We start from the raw sequence: 15,356 nt of genomic DNA on the forward strand, positions 1-15,356 counted from the left end.
TTAGAGAGCAGAATTACCCGGATACCAAAAGCAGATAAAAACATTACAGTAAATGAAAACTGGGGACCAATTATCTCTCATGAATATGAATGCAAAAGTTCTTAACAAAATATTGACAAATAGAACCCAGCAACATATAAAAAGGATAACACATTACAACCAAGTGTGATTCAGGAATCAGGAATACAAGCCTGATTCAACAGTCATAAATCAATGTAGTTTTTAAAAATTTTTTTAATGTTTTTTTATTTATTCTTGACAGAGAGAGAGAGAGAGAGAGCGAGCATGAGTGGGGGAGGGGCAGAGTGAGAGAGGGACACAGAATTGGAAGCAGGCTCCAGACTCTGAGCTGTCAGCACAGAGCCCAACGCAGGGCTTGAACTCACAAGCCATGAGATCGTGACCTGAGCTGAAGTCGGACGCTTTATGGACTGAGCCACCCAGGTGCCCCTCAATCAATGTAATTTTAACAGACTTCAGAAAAAAACCCATACAATCGTGTAATAATGAAAACTCTTAAAAATCTAGGAATAGAAGGGAACTTCTGTAATACAATAAGGGAATATGAAAAAACCCTAGAGCTAACATCATATTTGATGATGAGAAACTGAACTGTTTCCCCCTAAGACTGGAAACAAGACAAAGAAGTCCTCACTCACCTTTGCTGTTTAACATTGTACAGAAGTTCCACCTAAGTGCAACATGACAAGAATAAGAAATTAAAGGCCTACAGATTAGGACCAAAGAAAGAAGATGCTTCATTAATATTTGCAGAGGTGCCCTTAAGGTTATTGCCCTTCTTGCAATTGTATTTGGGGGTGTACTTACTGCTTTACATCATCCTTTGAAAAAAAATGTGTTCTCAAATTTTGGATCTAGGAATGTGGTAATGGAGCAATATTATTTGCTTTCGAGGGAATAAAATCACACCTGATTGTCCAGCACACCTCCGTTTTCATTGCATGCACACAAATTTAGCCTTTTCTTTGTGTAGAAGGATAAAATGCATCTTTAAATAAGCTCAGAGATGCCAGATATGACGAAGAGGTAGACACTTGGCTATTTAGCCTCCCAAAGGGCAAGGCCAAATGTAATCATATATGTGAACAAACACTGAGAACAAAGTCAAACTTCGTGATCCTTTAGTGTTTCCCCAGGTATTCCCAAATTGCTCAATCTACTAGAAAATCTCCCCTTAAATAGCCAAGGTAAGGTCATGTCCCAAATAATCCATTTAGCAGGATACAGGGTTTCAATAGGTTCCCACCCAGAGGTCCCAGAGGGAGACAAGCGTGTTTCAAAACCTGCCCTACATGTCCCTTGTCACTTCCTCTTCCAACAACCTCTCCGAATCTAGCTCATTCCCTAGACATATCCCTACTATTTTAGAACCGCTGCCTTCCCGAGCATGACTACTTCCTCCCTAATCCCCAGACCACCGCTGAGACCAGGCTCAGATAGTTAATAAATTATTCCTGTAGGCAACATTCTCAGAAAGCAATCAAAACAAAAAAGAAATCACTTAAACAAGATACAAAATATTATGGCTCCAGAGATCCAGAGGCCAAGTCCTACCTGGAGGGATCCCTCGAGGGGTCCTACCTCTTACCAGCTTGGTCTCCGAAATAGGATGACAGCCTTTGCCATCTCTCCCTGCTAGATCCAGGGATCTTTCATCTTCAACGCCAAGGGAAGGATCAAACGTGGATTTCCAAAAAAATACAACACTGCCTTCCATGGACACATCTACCCATGTCACTTTGCAACCAGTGGGCTGCAACAACTTGTTCAGAATTCCTTCAGTTCAGAAGAGATTCTGACCTTTTCTGTTGGATGATGGGAGACTTATTACAGGATCCTTGCAAAATCAATGTGCAGTCTTTGCCAAAAGATGAAGTCTGCCCTAGGGCAATAGGAAGACTTCAGCTTTTAGGCGAAAATAGTGGTTTGTTCCCACTTCTGTGCATCGAAGATTCAAAAGTACTAGGTCCAATCTCAGAGCATCTTATTACACATATAGATTATGATAGGTATGGCTGGTGGCCTTCTCAGCATCTTTTCTCCCCTCCTTCCTTCCTTCTAACTATCTATTTAAGCCCTATATTGGTATATGTAGTCAAACCCATTCTTGTGTGTGTGTGTGTGTGTGTGTGTGTGTGTGCGCGTGTAGCAAAATTAACTTGATTAAACAAGTTTCCGTTTCTGGAGAGTGTGATAAAGTGGATCTTTCTGCCACGAGGCTACCTCTCCCAGAACACCCGACCCACCTGGAGTCAAACTGTCTAGATGCCACCTCCTAACTAGAACAGACTCAACATTATCAGTGACATTCCCCGAGCCACACAGCAGGGCCAACACATTTTTGCTGAGGAAATAAACGAATTAAATGTTTCTTGCTGTCAGGGTCCATATTACCTAGTGGGGGAGGTAATACTCAGTATTTATAAGCTACAGAGTCAAATAAGAGCTATCATCCCAGGGACCACATTTTCAGGATCAAACCCTGCAGAAAGAATTCTGATAAAGCAGTCTCCTCTGAGTTTTAAACACGTTCATATGGAAATCTTACAATGGTATCTGAATCTAAATACATCCAACTGCTTTCCACAACCCTCACGCCTCCCACCTGATGGGAGCCATATCGTCTTCAGCCTAGATATGACTGTCTCCCCCGTGATTCTCCCTGTTTCCATTCTTAGGGGGTGCAGGAGGTTATGTGCAGGCACTGGGCAAAAGTAACCCTCTCCTCTGGAGTCCCAATCCAGTGTCATGGGATGGGAGCCTTGGGTAGCCGGTGGTCAGGTTCTCTGCTACTTGAAGGAAGCTGGCCAGCAGTTAAGAATAAAATGAAAGAGACCAACAACACAATATGAGCCACCGGATTCAGCTGTTCCTAGGTTCGTCCCTATTCTGTCTAGATACCTGAGTCAACAACTTTCCCTTTGTGCTTAAACTCCTTTGGAACCAGGTTTCCGTCACTCGCAAATAAAAGGGCTCTGGAAAACGTAAGTTTCTAAGCTTCGGTTTCCCCCTTCTGCAAAATCAGCTGCCTCCTAGGCCTGTGGTGAGGATCAAATGAACTAGGATCGCATCAGAGCTTTGCAAGTAGGAAGCAAAAGTATCCATTGTCACGTAGCCTCCAAAAGCACTTAGCAGACAGGTTGGTTTGGGTTGCAAGAAGTCAAGCGTGCAATTTAAATTAGTTTAAGCCGTGGCTACTTCAAGTGTGGTTCCTGGACCAGCATCAGTATCACTAGACGTTAGAAATGCAAATTCATGGGCCTCACTCCAGCCCCATTGAGTCAGAATGTCTGTGTTATAACAAACTCCTTGAGTGATCCTTACACACACTGAAGTTTGGAAATCAATGGCTTTGGCAACAAAGGTTTTGTTATCTAGTATAACAAGTAGTACAAAGATGGCTGGGGGCAGGTTGTTTAGTTTTGAGAGGTCAAGGGTGTGGGTACTTCCTATACCACTGCTAGGTTCACCGGCAACTATCTCACTGCCACAAGATGTGGCCTCGGCCTCCAATAGCTTATCTTTATAGAATCATGTCCAAGAACAGGAAGGGTGATTTCTCCTCACATCCTTTTCATCAGGGAGGAAACTCTTTCCCCCAAATCTCCAAAGGACCCCTCCTTTCACGCCAGAAGCTAGGATCGCCTCCCATGCCGGTGCCTAAATGATCATGGTCATGGGAAATGAAATGACCACAACTGGCTTAGACTTGGTCACCTTCATCACCTGTGGCCACAGAGGGGCCGGCTCCCCTGGGCACATGGAACAGTGAATACCAGACCCAGTCAGAGCTTTGTCACCAAGGGAAGTGTGTGGACAGCCGTGGAATACAACCAGGAAGGTGTGCCACACGTATAATAGGAGTAGAGTCTGGAGTAGGGAGCAATTGTGGTCACTCTGATGCCTCAGTCAAAGTAAAGTCAAAGTTCTGGAAGTTTCTCCATGTCTTGGGGAGCCTCACCCATGGGTCATGAATGATGGAGATTTGTCAAGGTGTATCAGGTGAGTTTTTCATTAGCTCAGAAAGGCCCAGGAAAGAGGTCAGGTGGACAGAGACCACCTGAGGCATCGCACGCCCCTCATGTCTATCTGGTGTGGACATTCCAAGCCTTTCCCTGTGTCAAGACCACACCCATTACACCAACAGTGTTCCATACACATTTAGCCACCTCATCATCTCGTGGGTGCTTGACATTCCCAAGGGATACATTCCAAGGCTTCTGTAATTTCTAAATTCAGGAACACGACGATAGCATGTAAATGGCCCCACAAAATGCACCAAGTACATTTCACATCAGGTATGACCACAGGTGTAAAGAGGGGTGAACTGAGATGTGGGTGTCGGGCAGGCAGGCTGGCTCACTCACTTGTGGGTGATTCTTTCTGCACACAGAGTGGAAAAAAGATCATGGACACAGAAGGTTTTAAAATAAAACTTTAGTTATCTCATAAAAAGTCTGTGTGCCAGAAGAAGTGAGGGCTTTATCCAGTAGCGAGAGCCAAGTGACTATCCGTCAGTTTTATAGGTTCTGTTTTTCCCATGAGCGGGGCTCAAATTCTACATACCCTATGCCCTCCCCACACATGCACCTTTCCAAAAAGCTTTTCATTGTGTCGAATTCGGGGACACACAGGGAAGGGCCTGGTACTTACAAGGGAATAGACGAATGGCTCACGTTTGACAAGCACCGTGAGCCTCTATTTTGAAAACAGGAGGAATAATGGTACACAAGGTAAGATATACATCTGAAAAGATATTTGAATACACACTTTGAAAACCAGGGGAAAATGCATAGTGAACAGAAGAAAGCAAGGAAGATCAGGTCCCTGTCTGAGAAGGACGGAGTCGTGGTATTTGTTCACTGTGACGTCAAACTATTTTGATGGGTCTCTCTCATCACCACAGTTCAGTTCTTAGCTCAGAAAAAACAGGGAACTGGGGCGCCTGGGGGGCTCAGTTGGTTGAACGTCCAACTCTTGATTTTGGCCCAGGCAGGTCATGATCCTAGGGTCGTGGGATGGAGCCCTGCGTCGGGCTCTGTGCTGAATGTGGTGCCGGCTTCAGATTCTCTCTCTCCGCCCCTCCCCTTCTCTCTCAAAAAAAAGAAAAAATACAGCAAGCTAACACATGAACTGTTGAATGCTCTGACACAAGGATGGAGTCTGTCTAGTCCAGGGTGAGGAAGAGGCAGGAGAGGGCGTGTTGAGCTCGCGAATCAAGTCCCCCGCGGCCACCCACAGTTAAGAGACTCATGCCAGAAACTCAGCCCTGGCGTCAGTTTATCCACAGATTCCACTGTCAGCTGTGGTGTCTCCTGTGCTCCCTTCTCTTCATCTGACTTGGCTTTGGAACTAAACATCCTTGCCTCCTCCTCCTCACGAGCCTCTCGTTTCTTCTCCCAACCGCCGAGCGTGGCTCCATAAGCCATCCCGTGACCAGCAGATCTATGCAGACTTGGACCTTCATGAAGACTGTGGGCTCTGGCCTCACCACCACCCCTGTGTGCTCTTGGGCAGCCCGTACAACCTCCGTGAACCCCGGCTGGTCTCTCTGGAAGGTGAGGGTCACGAGAGTGTTCCCCTCATGGGTGCAGGGGACGGTGACGTGCTGGTCACTTAGGGAATGCCTGGCCCCAAACGGTGACAGTGGAAAGTGCAGAAGAGGACCAAGGTGGTCCTCTGGCACCTCTCGCCCTGACCTCCTAGGATCCCAGGGTGATGTGACAGCTGCCAGCTGGGTTCCACTGAGGTGGAGAGCGGGGCCCGCGGCCCCCCGGCAGTGCCAGCCGGGCTCCTGGGTCTCTACTAGGAAGAGGTAGTGACGTCAGGAGGCTGGTGTCAGAAGGGTTCACCTGTGGGCGCTCTGGGAATCAGAAACCAGAAGGCCTACATGAGTCCAGGCCAAGCCCCAAACTGGAGGGCGCTTGAAACGCCATCAGGGGGAGGGACATCCTTCCTCCAGATTCAGCTGCCGTTTGGCAGCTATAGGCGGACCAGGCAGCACCCCCAGATGGGGCTCAGTGGCCACGCCCAGGTGCCATGGGCTGCCAGGACCAAGGCGGCCGTGCAGGCCTCTCATCCAGGGTTCCCCGCGAGGCAGGGCAGCTCCCACCGGTGCACGCTGTCCTCTCTGGGGCATGTGAACCAGGACTGCGAGCTCTGGAGGGATTTGAGCAGCCGTGTGAACCCTGGTCCCCATGCTCCTCCAAGTTGAATTATTTATGCTGCTGCATTGGTTGACTTGCAGTTTTAATTAGCATCCTGGGAAAAGGCTGCGGCCTCGCCATCCTCCTGTGGAATCTCAGGGAAAGCTCCACGGCCCATCGGCTTGCTTTGGCAACAGGATCCAATACCTGCCACGGCGAGCCGGTGCTGTCGCTGGACAAGAAGCCAAGCCCGAGACATCTTCCTTGCTTTTCCGGGCCTGAGGCTCCTTTCCCTCTTGCTTCCGAAGGCTTCCCCTTCTCCAGGGAGTCGGGAGACTTTGATGAGATGGTGCGAGTAAAGGCAGGCCAGGTGCCTGGCCCCAAGCCGGCAGCAGCCGGGGTTTCCGGGCAAGGCATCACCCGAGGGCCTGGTACGGTCTCCGAGCGGTACCTGGCCGGCTTCAGCGGCAGAAACCCAGTGACTGGAAAGCCTGCTTCCGCAGCTCTGCTTTTTGGAAGCACTGCATGAGTGTCTCCGGTCACAGCCAGATGACGAGGGCGACAAGCCAGGCGGGAAGCCCACAGCAGCCCTGTGAAGCCAGGAAGGCGGAATTAGATGCTTGGAACCGCACAGAGGTGAGGGGACCTGACCGTGTGATTCTAAACCCCAGATTAGGGGCCTCTGATACACGGGAGGCGACCCTGGGGCCAGATAGAGGAACGCCCAAGGCCTTCAGCCTAACTAGCTGTGTGACCTCCGGAACACTTAACCGCTCAGGGCCTCAGTTTCCTCCTCCGTGAAATGGAGCAGTGATGATGACTTAGCAAACATAGGCACTCAAAAAAAAAAAATACATATTTGCTTTCTTTTGGCAAGTTCTTTTGGCTCTCCCTTCCGCAGATATGATACTCCCCGTGTCCCTACATTGGGAAAAACATAACAGCTGAAGTGTAGGCATTGACTGAGCATTTATTCTGTGGCTCACCCCACTTTCACTCCACCTGTAGTGTTCACTCGTTCCTCCTCTCAATAAACCCGTGAAGGAGGTACTGTCTCATCTGCATTTTACAAGTGAGGACATGAGACCGAGAGGTTAAGCCCAAGGGTCACAACCGGGCAAGCGGCCCAGATGTTCCTCAACATTTGCACGGGGGTAACATAGAAGGCTTTTCTCTGAGATACTAGCATCCCGATTGTGAAAGACGGGAGGAGGAGAGGCTCTTGTCAACGTCCAGGGTTTGCACCATGAAAAGCATCACTTCTGCACACACACAAAAGTCTCAACAAAGGTTGGGATCTATCAAAAGGAAAACCACGGTTCAACCGCCCTCAGCCTGATGCCCTGTAGGCCGTGGTACAATTCCATGCATATGAAATATCAGAACAGGTAGATCTGCAGAGACAGGTGCGGACTGCTGGTCGCCAGGGGCTGGGAGGGGGTAATGGGGGAAATGAGCTTTGTTCTGAAGAGGCTCTGGAACCAGGGACAGGTGCACCTGCACAGCGCTGCCAATGTGCTAAGTGCCGTGAATTGTACACTTTAAAATGGTTAATATTATGTTATGTGAATTTAACCTCAAGTTAAAAAAAGAGGGAGAGAGTGGGATCATACCTGTAGCCCGTTCCTGTCCAATAGCTGAATCTGCTGGAATGACCCTCCCTCTTCTCCTCGTCAAGGCAGGAGCTTCAGCTGAAAATTCCTCCTCCCGAAGCTTTTTGGGACCTCTTCGGGAGAGGCCAGCGCTCCCGTTATGGGCCCTGCTGCCCCTGGCAGGGCAGGAGGCATTTGACAGGCCTCTTGGAGTCTGGAGAGTCTTTCCTAGATGACAACCTTGTCCTCCCCACTTTGTTAAAACTGCCCCACGATGCAGCCCCCATTGGTCCTGGTGCAGCACCCCCCCAGGGCTGGCGGTGACGGGGGGTGGGGGGGGGGGTGCCGGGGGTGGTGGTGGTGTGGGACTGATTGAGTGCTGGGGCCTGCTCTGGACTTAATCATTGTTCTTTACCTCTGATGTAGTTATTCAAGGTAAATCCTTTTTGCCCATAAGCACCCTCTTCCTTTGAATCCGACTCCCTGGGTCCCCCTGAAGCACAAAACTGGAAAGTTGATTTCACAGGATTAACAAGACAGAAATGCAGTGGTAGAATTTAGTAGCCCCCAAGCAATCTTATAACCTGGAGTTTTCTCCCTGCTCAGCTGCCTCTCGGAAGACAGTTCTGCAAAAGGATGGTGGTCGCACTGGACTTGCTTGGTGGTCTTGGGGGCCTCAGTGGCCAGACTGATGTGATCCCTGCTTTTGGCAACGGCTGGGAAACCCAGTTACTGAGGGGGCCCTCAAGGAGAAAGGGCTCAGAGGAGCCAATTCCAGACAGTCTAGAAGGGCTGGCTGTGTTTACATTCTTCCTTCTTCCCTCGTACAAATAACAAGCGCTCAGTAATGATCTCCTGATGAATTCTATAGAGAGACAACACAAGCTTGAATCTCTGCTCTGGACACTAACTAGCTGGGTGCCTTTGGGCTGTTTCTCTGCTTCCTGGAACCTTAGTTTCCTTAAAAGCGGCCTGTGCCTCCCTCCTCAGGGTGTTCCCCCATCCCAGGCTGTCCATACCTGGAGGAGTTCAGTTAAATCAGAGCCTCGAGGTGAAGACAACAGCATGGGACAGGGGACAGCCGCCCACAGCCACCCATTTCACTTTCAAAAATTTCCTGCAGCCACCATATTTACTTTCCCAAGATAAGGCTCCTGGGTTTAGAATAAGGAAATACGCTGCTGGGCCTTTCTTCCCCCTGGCTGCCAGGAATCAGATTGCTTCAGAGAAACAGGAAATGAACAGTCCTGCCCGGGGCACCCCAGGAGATCTCTGGTACCATTGTTACCCAACCGCAGAAGGGCAGCGAGTAATCATAATTACAGACAGAACCATCTCTGCTTACAGCACGAGGGTGCAACTTGTTCCGGGTGTGGGAAAACCCCAGCGCACCTGAACCCCCCCACTGCCCTGACCAAAGCAGCTCTCACTGGGTGGTTTCCTACCATATTCCAGACAATTCCAAGTACACTCTTTGATGGACACGGGTCATGAGTTCAGCATAAAATGTCACAGTGGCCCAGAAACCTGGTTCCGTGAATCCTTCCAGACCTTATTTTCTCTTCCTCGACCTTCAGGCCTCTTTGCTTGCCAAGCCATCGAGTGTGGTGGTCAAAACCCCAAGCCTGGAGGTAAGGGCGGTCTGCCTTCCAACAACCCCCCCCCCCCCCCCCCCCCCCCCCCCCCCGTTCCCCAGCAATGGCATTTGCTCACGTCTCTTCACCCAGGGAATCAAGAAAATGAATCTCTACGTCTGGGGTATAATACGATCTTGAATCCAGTCTCTCAAGGTCACATATATGCAATATCACTCTACGCACCTGTGTTACAAGACTTGCCATTTTTTTAGTCTTTTTTTCCCTGGCGGCCTCTCCGGGCCCCATTCCTTTTGTGTCCCGTTTGAATTTGGACAACAGCTCTGTACCATTTGCTTTAGTACGTATCCTGTAAACAGGGTAAGACCTCCTCAGCCCGAGGCATGATGGGTGCAAGGAGCCATGTTCCCCACCCTCCCCAGACTCCTTCAGGACGTCCCCAGCGAGCCCACCACGACCACCACCAAAGACCCAGCTTCTGCTCAGGGAGGGCTGAGCCCCTGCCAGGCTCCCCGGCCTCCTCTGTGCTGGGCTGGTGGGTCGAGATGACCAGGCGGGGATTCCTGCCCCAAGCAGCTCAGGGGACCGAGTGCAGGTACAGCGGGTGGGGCTGTGAGGAGTCCCTCCCACAGGAATATCAGAGACCTTTGAATGACACTGAAGGGACAGTGCTCTGATGGGGATAAGCGGGGCTTCAAGCCTCTGGGGGCAGGTCTCCCAGATGAGAGTGGACAATTCTGATGTCAGTGGGGCAGGGGTTGGGGGGTGGGAGAGAGAAGGATGCTGGGACAGGAAGTGGCTTGGAAGGCGGGTCTTAAACTGGTGAGGAACTGCCACCTTCTTGTCTGTGGGCCCCTCTGTGGGGACGTGGGCTCCAGGGGTCGGAAGGAGGGGTGCCAAGTGCTGAAGCATGGCAGCGGCTGCCCGGGAAGAGGCTGAGCCAGGCAGGGGTCAATGTGGATGGCCTCGAGGGTTCTGAAAGCAGTCATGTTGGTGGTAGTTGTCAGTTACTCTGTTTACGCCCCTTCAGTGCTCCAAAGACTCCCTATAAAATCTTGCTAAACAGCCCAGCCCCATCGCAGCTGGGCTGGGGCAAACTGAGGGAAAGTTCTGTGTTCAGGGTTGGGTCAGAGGGCGTAAAGAGGCAGGGCCTTGGACATCAGGGGTGTGATGTCCAGGTGGACCCTGGAGGGAAAGGGGAGTCTCAGAGGCAAGACTGACACGGCCCTCCCATGGTGAGAATCTCTCCCCTGCTACCTACCTTGCAGAATCAAGGTGAGAATTTGCTGAGGACACTGGTGGGGGAGGCGCCCTTCTCTGTGGGCTTCCTTTCCCGAGACTGGCATCCAGGCCTGTGTGCGGTGGCCACATGTGGGTCAGGGGTTCCTGTCAGGGCAGAGGGAGCCAGCAGGGGCCAGGAGAGCCTGTCCTGGAAAGCCCAAGCAGGGCCTTAAATTCAGGGAGAACCAAGCTCAGAGAGTCAGAACAGGATGAGGGTGAGTTAGAAAGCTTCATCTGTGCCTTCACACCTCTCTGGCCCCGTTTTCTAGCACTGCATTGAAATCACCCAGGCTCCTTACTGTTCCGTTAGCACATGAAGCAACTCCATATCCGGGCCTTTGCACATGCCCTACTTCTCCCAAAAACCTTTTGCCTGCAAGGACTCACTCGGGTCTCAGCTCGCGTATCACCTCAGAGAGACGCCCCTGACCACCCCTTAGAAAACAGCAACTCTTGTCTCTCTCTCCCTACACCTTCTTACTTCACAGCACTCCTTCCCTGAAATTATGCTCTACAAGATGTGTATTTGTTCATCTGATTACCGTCTGTTTGCTCTGGTAGAATGTACTCTTGCCATGGAGGCAAGAACTGTATTTTTGCTCACCGGTGACTCCCAAGGGCCTCAGGGCCTGGCACATAGTCAACACTCGATAAATACTTGCTGAGTGAATGATCAAAGGTGATAAATGTCTACTGAGGGGCGCCTGAGGGGGTACGGTCAGTTGGGCATCCGGCCCTTTGATTTTGGCTCAGATCATGATCTCACGGTTCGTGAGATAGAGTCTCCCCCAGTCACGGCATGGAGCCTGCTTGGGATTCTCTCTCTCTCTGCCCCGCCCCCACTTGCATGTGTGTGCGCTCTCTCTCTCTCTCTCTCTCTCTCTCTCTCTCTCAAAATAAATAAATAAACATTTTTTTAAAGACATGTTTTCTAAAAACCCGTTTTCACAGGTCTGGAGTAATTAGGACACAAACAGGTCTCTGCCCTCCTCATGAGACGGTGAGATCCTTAAAGCTGCGGAACAGGGTGTTGGCGTCTCTCAAACTTTCCCTGTAAGTGCTCAGTTCATGTTTGCCTAATGGAAAAAAGTTGGGATTGTCCTCTGACAATTGGCTGGAGGAAAGAAAGTAGATTTAAATATGCACCGTGTGCTATGCACTGTGCTAATAAATGCCATCACGTAGTTTATTTTCCAAAGTCCTTATTTCCAAAGCACAACCATTTTACCGAATCTATTTTACTATCTCTGTTTTATAAGTGAGGGTCAGAGAAGTTGTGTGAGCTGCCCTGAGTCACCCAGCTAGTAAGATATAGAACCAGGGTTTAAAGTCAGACTTATTTATTAAAAGACAAAATGGCTTTGGGGCACCTGGGTGGTTCAGTCAGTTAAACGTCCAACTTCAGCCCAGTTCATGACCTTGTGGTTGGTGGGTTTGAGCCCCATGTTGGGCTCTGTGCTGACAGCTCAGAGCCAGGAGCCTGCTTCAGATTCTCTGGCTCTCCCCTGCTAATGCTCTCTCTCTCTCTCTCTCTCTCTCCCAAACACAAATAAAGATGTAAAATTTTGGGAAAAAAAGAAGACAAGATGGCTTATATTCAGTTAAATTATTTTAATCCTTATAAATTCATAGAATTCTAGAAGATGATGTAACTAGACACAAAGAGGCATGGGTTTGTACACCCGATCCTAACATGCCAAAAAGTAAATAAAAACAGTGTGTCCTTTTTCCACAAGGATGAAAATAACTTGAAATTGTCTTCTTTTTGTGTGAGGAGACTCTGAACTACACAGACACCTGCCCTAGAGGAATCAAAGCAGTTGGCTTACAGTGAGGTCCCATAAATTGGTGATGCCTAATTCACAGTTTTCTAGAGACCAGAACAGCTACTGTAGGCTCACTCAGGGTTTAAAAAGGCAAGAGGGGTATTTATAGCAACAGTAACAGCTGATTGTGAGAATTTGGCAATTAAATTTATTCTAGGAAATCTTATAATTACTGAGTTCGGTAGCTATCACATGGGTTCATCAGCTGAAGCCACTGTTTAAAACTGATATTTTTAAAATCCCCATTGAAGCTAAGAATAGAAAGATAAGAGAGTGGCCCCAAGTGGTATCATGGGGGCAAAGTTAGCTCACTGAATTTATTTATTTATTTATTTATTTATTTATTTATTTATTTTTCAACGTTTATTTATTTTTGGGACAGAGAGAGAGACAGAGCATGAACGGGGGAGGGGCAGAGAGAGAGGGAGACACAGAATCGGAAACAGGCTCCAGGCTCCGAGCCATCAGCCCAGAGCCCGACGCGGGGCTCGAACTCACGGACCGCGAGATCGTGACCTGGCTGAAGTCGGACGCTTAACCGACTGCGCCACCCAGGCGCCCCATCACTGAATTTAGTTCAGTCCCTGAAGAAATAAATCTTTACAAGAGATTAAATGAAAAAAAAAAAAAAGCTATCCATAAAAAAAGGTATGTTTCCAACCAATGTGCTCTGACGTTTATTGAAATTTATAAGAACATGACGATTGTCCTTTAAACCATTTCCGTGAACTTCTTAAACTAAATACTTCCAGTGTGAAAGCTAATGCATTTTTTAACTTTCATGCTTTTTCCAGAAGAGCGGATTTCCAAAATGTATCACCCACAAACTTGAACGGTAAAAAAAAATTTTAAGAACCCCAAAAAATAATAAAAGAAGGATGGAATGGAGATACTTTGATACAATTGTAGTGATTTTTTTTTCCTTCAGAGAACTCTTTCTTCTTTTAATGATTAAAAAAAAAAAGAAAAAAAGAAAAAAAGATTTTCTTTAATAGAAAATCTGGAAAAATTTTAAGAAGACTAGAAAAGAAAAAAGACTTTTGTCACACTGTTCCCTGAGACAATCATGGCTCACATGTTGGTATATTTCCTTTTGCTCTGCTCTGTTTTTTGTTTTTTTTTTTTAAGCTAGGTTTTCATTGTTTCTGCATTTGCTGTTGCTTATCTGACTCTTGTTTCGTCGTCAACAGTACTGGTGACCTGGGAAATGGAGGTCCCGAGGGCGGCAGGAGACTGAGTTTGCCATTCACACTATGACTGTAGGTGAGTTCTTTCTCATCTCCAGGCCGGATGTTTATACAGGTGGGTTTTGAGAAGCTAAAATTGCAACAAAGCCTCTCTCTACAGAAACTAGACAGAAACTCATATGAAAGTTCGGTACCCATGTCCAAACCCCTTAGCCAGCTGGGAGCCTCAGAGGCAACACTCCTGAAATAGGTGATTTTAAAGGCCGCCCCTGGCAGCTTACAGCTCATGCCCCCGGAGATTTATTTACCCCCCCCCCCCCCCCCCGCCATGAGTTCTGAGTAGGAAGCAAAGGAGGGGAGAGCCTTCCCAGGACACTGCCTGGGCCTCCCCACCACAGATGGCCATCTCTGTGAACCTTGCCGTTGGGGTGGGGCAGGGGACTTTCCCCTCGTGATCCCATGTCCACACTGCTGGGGTCACAGCCTATTTGTGTCAAGGGCAGAAGAAAAGAAGCCATCAGTCAAGGCTTAAGGAAGTGCTTTGTGTTTTCTGTGCCTGCAAAACACGCCCTGGCATGCATCTGATGCCGCCCAGGTGTGATGGCCTCAGCCAGGCTCTGACCGCACAGGTCCAGGACAATGAGCAGTTCTGAGCGGCCAGCCTCCACTCCCCCCGTCAGCCTCCATGTGTGGTAACTGTGACACATCCCATTTCCTCTAGGGACACAGCCAAGCCAGCGTTGGGCAGCACAGAATGGGCAGGGCAGTCGGGGACGGAGCCTAGTGCTGGCAGGCAGAAAGAGGATCCAGGGGCAACTGGGGGCCCAGGGGTAAATGGTGCCCTGGGAAGGACTTCTAACTGGGGGTCTGGAAGGAGAGGGAATGGGGTAGAAAGAAAGAAGGAAGCTGCCACTAGCTAAGTCCTTGTTGCTCCCAGTACTACATATACAGCAATTCTGTTATTCAAGCTTCTCAGTGACCCCGCGAGATCAGTCTTGCTCAGCCATTTACTCACAAATATCATGGGCTGGCAGCTCTGTGTCAGACCCTGGGGAGAAGGCAGCAAGAAGACGCCCCCCACCCTGTGGAGCTTGCCCTCTAACGGGGGGGGGGGGAGCACACAAGATAGAATTGCGCGCACAAGTACAGGAGATGACAGGTGAAAGTGTCCCAAAGAAAACCTGAGCCACCTCAAGGGACAGCGAGGGGTGTCGTCAGCGAAGGTCTCAGAACCATGTGGGTGTCTGGGGCTGAGACCCTAGGCAGAGAGCACAGTCCATGCACAGCCCAGAGGGGAAGTGCTCCCTGCATGCCTGGGGCAGGAGGGAAGACTGGGGGAGGTGGTCGAGGATTATAGGCGATAGGTCTAGGTCCCACTGGGCACTTCGGATGTGGTTCTGAGCACAGGTTGGGATGGGGACCACCGGGGCCGCTTGACCAGAGGAGTGATGGGATCTGGCTTCCACTGTGAAAGCTTCACTCTGGCCCTAGTGTGGGGAATTAGCCCATAAGTGGGCAAGAGAGAGAGCAGAAGGGGCAAGTTATGACCCGCATTTCCAGATGAAGATTCAGAGGCTCAAGAACGTCTCAAAAATCTGATGGCACCATGACCGTCTGGAATCTTTGAGTGACTTCCCTTTGCCTTTATAATAGAGCTCATGTATGCAGATGAGATCCCACATGGTCTGCCTCAGCCTCCCTCCCCAGC

The 15,356-nt window shown here is 49.3% G+C and overlaps 1 protein-coding gene across 1 annotated transcript in view; it reads left to right on the top strand.

Moving 5' to 3' along the window:
- Positions 1-10,337: 10,337 nt before the first annotated feature.
- PROM1 (prominin 1) overlaps positions 10,338-15,356 on the top strand; it is a 135,987-nt gene continuing 130,968 nt past the window's right edge. Inside the window, exons 1-2 of the mRNA XM_040487436.1 lie at positions 10,338-10,629; positions 13,652-13,724. The gene's annotated coding sequence lies outside the window, so the exon portion shown is untranslated. The remainder of the gene's footprint in view (positions 10,630-13,651; positions 13,725-15,356) is intronic.

Source organism: Herpailurus yagouaroundi, unplaced genomic scaffold (assembly GCF_014898765.1).
Source record: "Herpailurus yagouaroundi ecotype Mexico unplaced genomic scaffold, PumYag 28, whole genome shotgun sequence".
Classification (NCBI taxonomy): domain Eukaryota; kingdom Metazoa; phylum Chordata; class Mammalia; order Carnivora; family Felidae; genus Herpailurus; species Herpailurus yagouaroundi.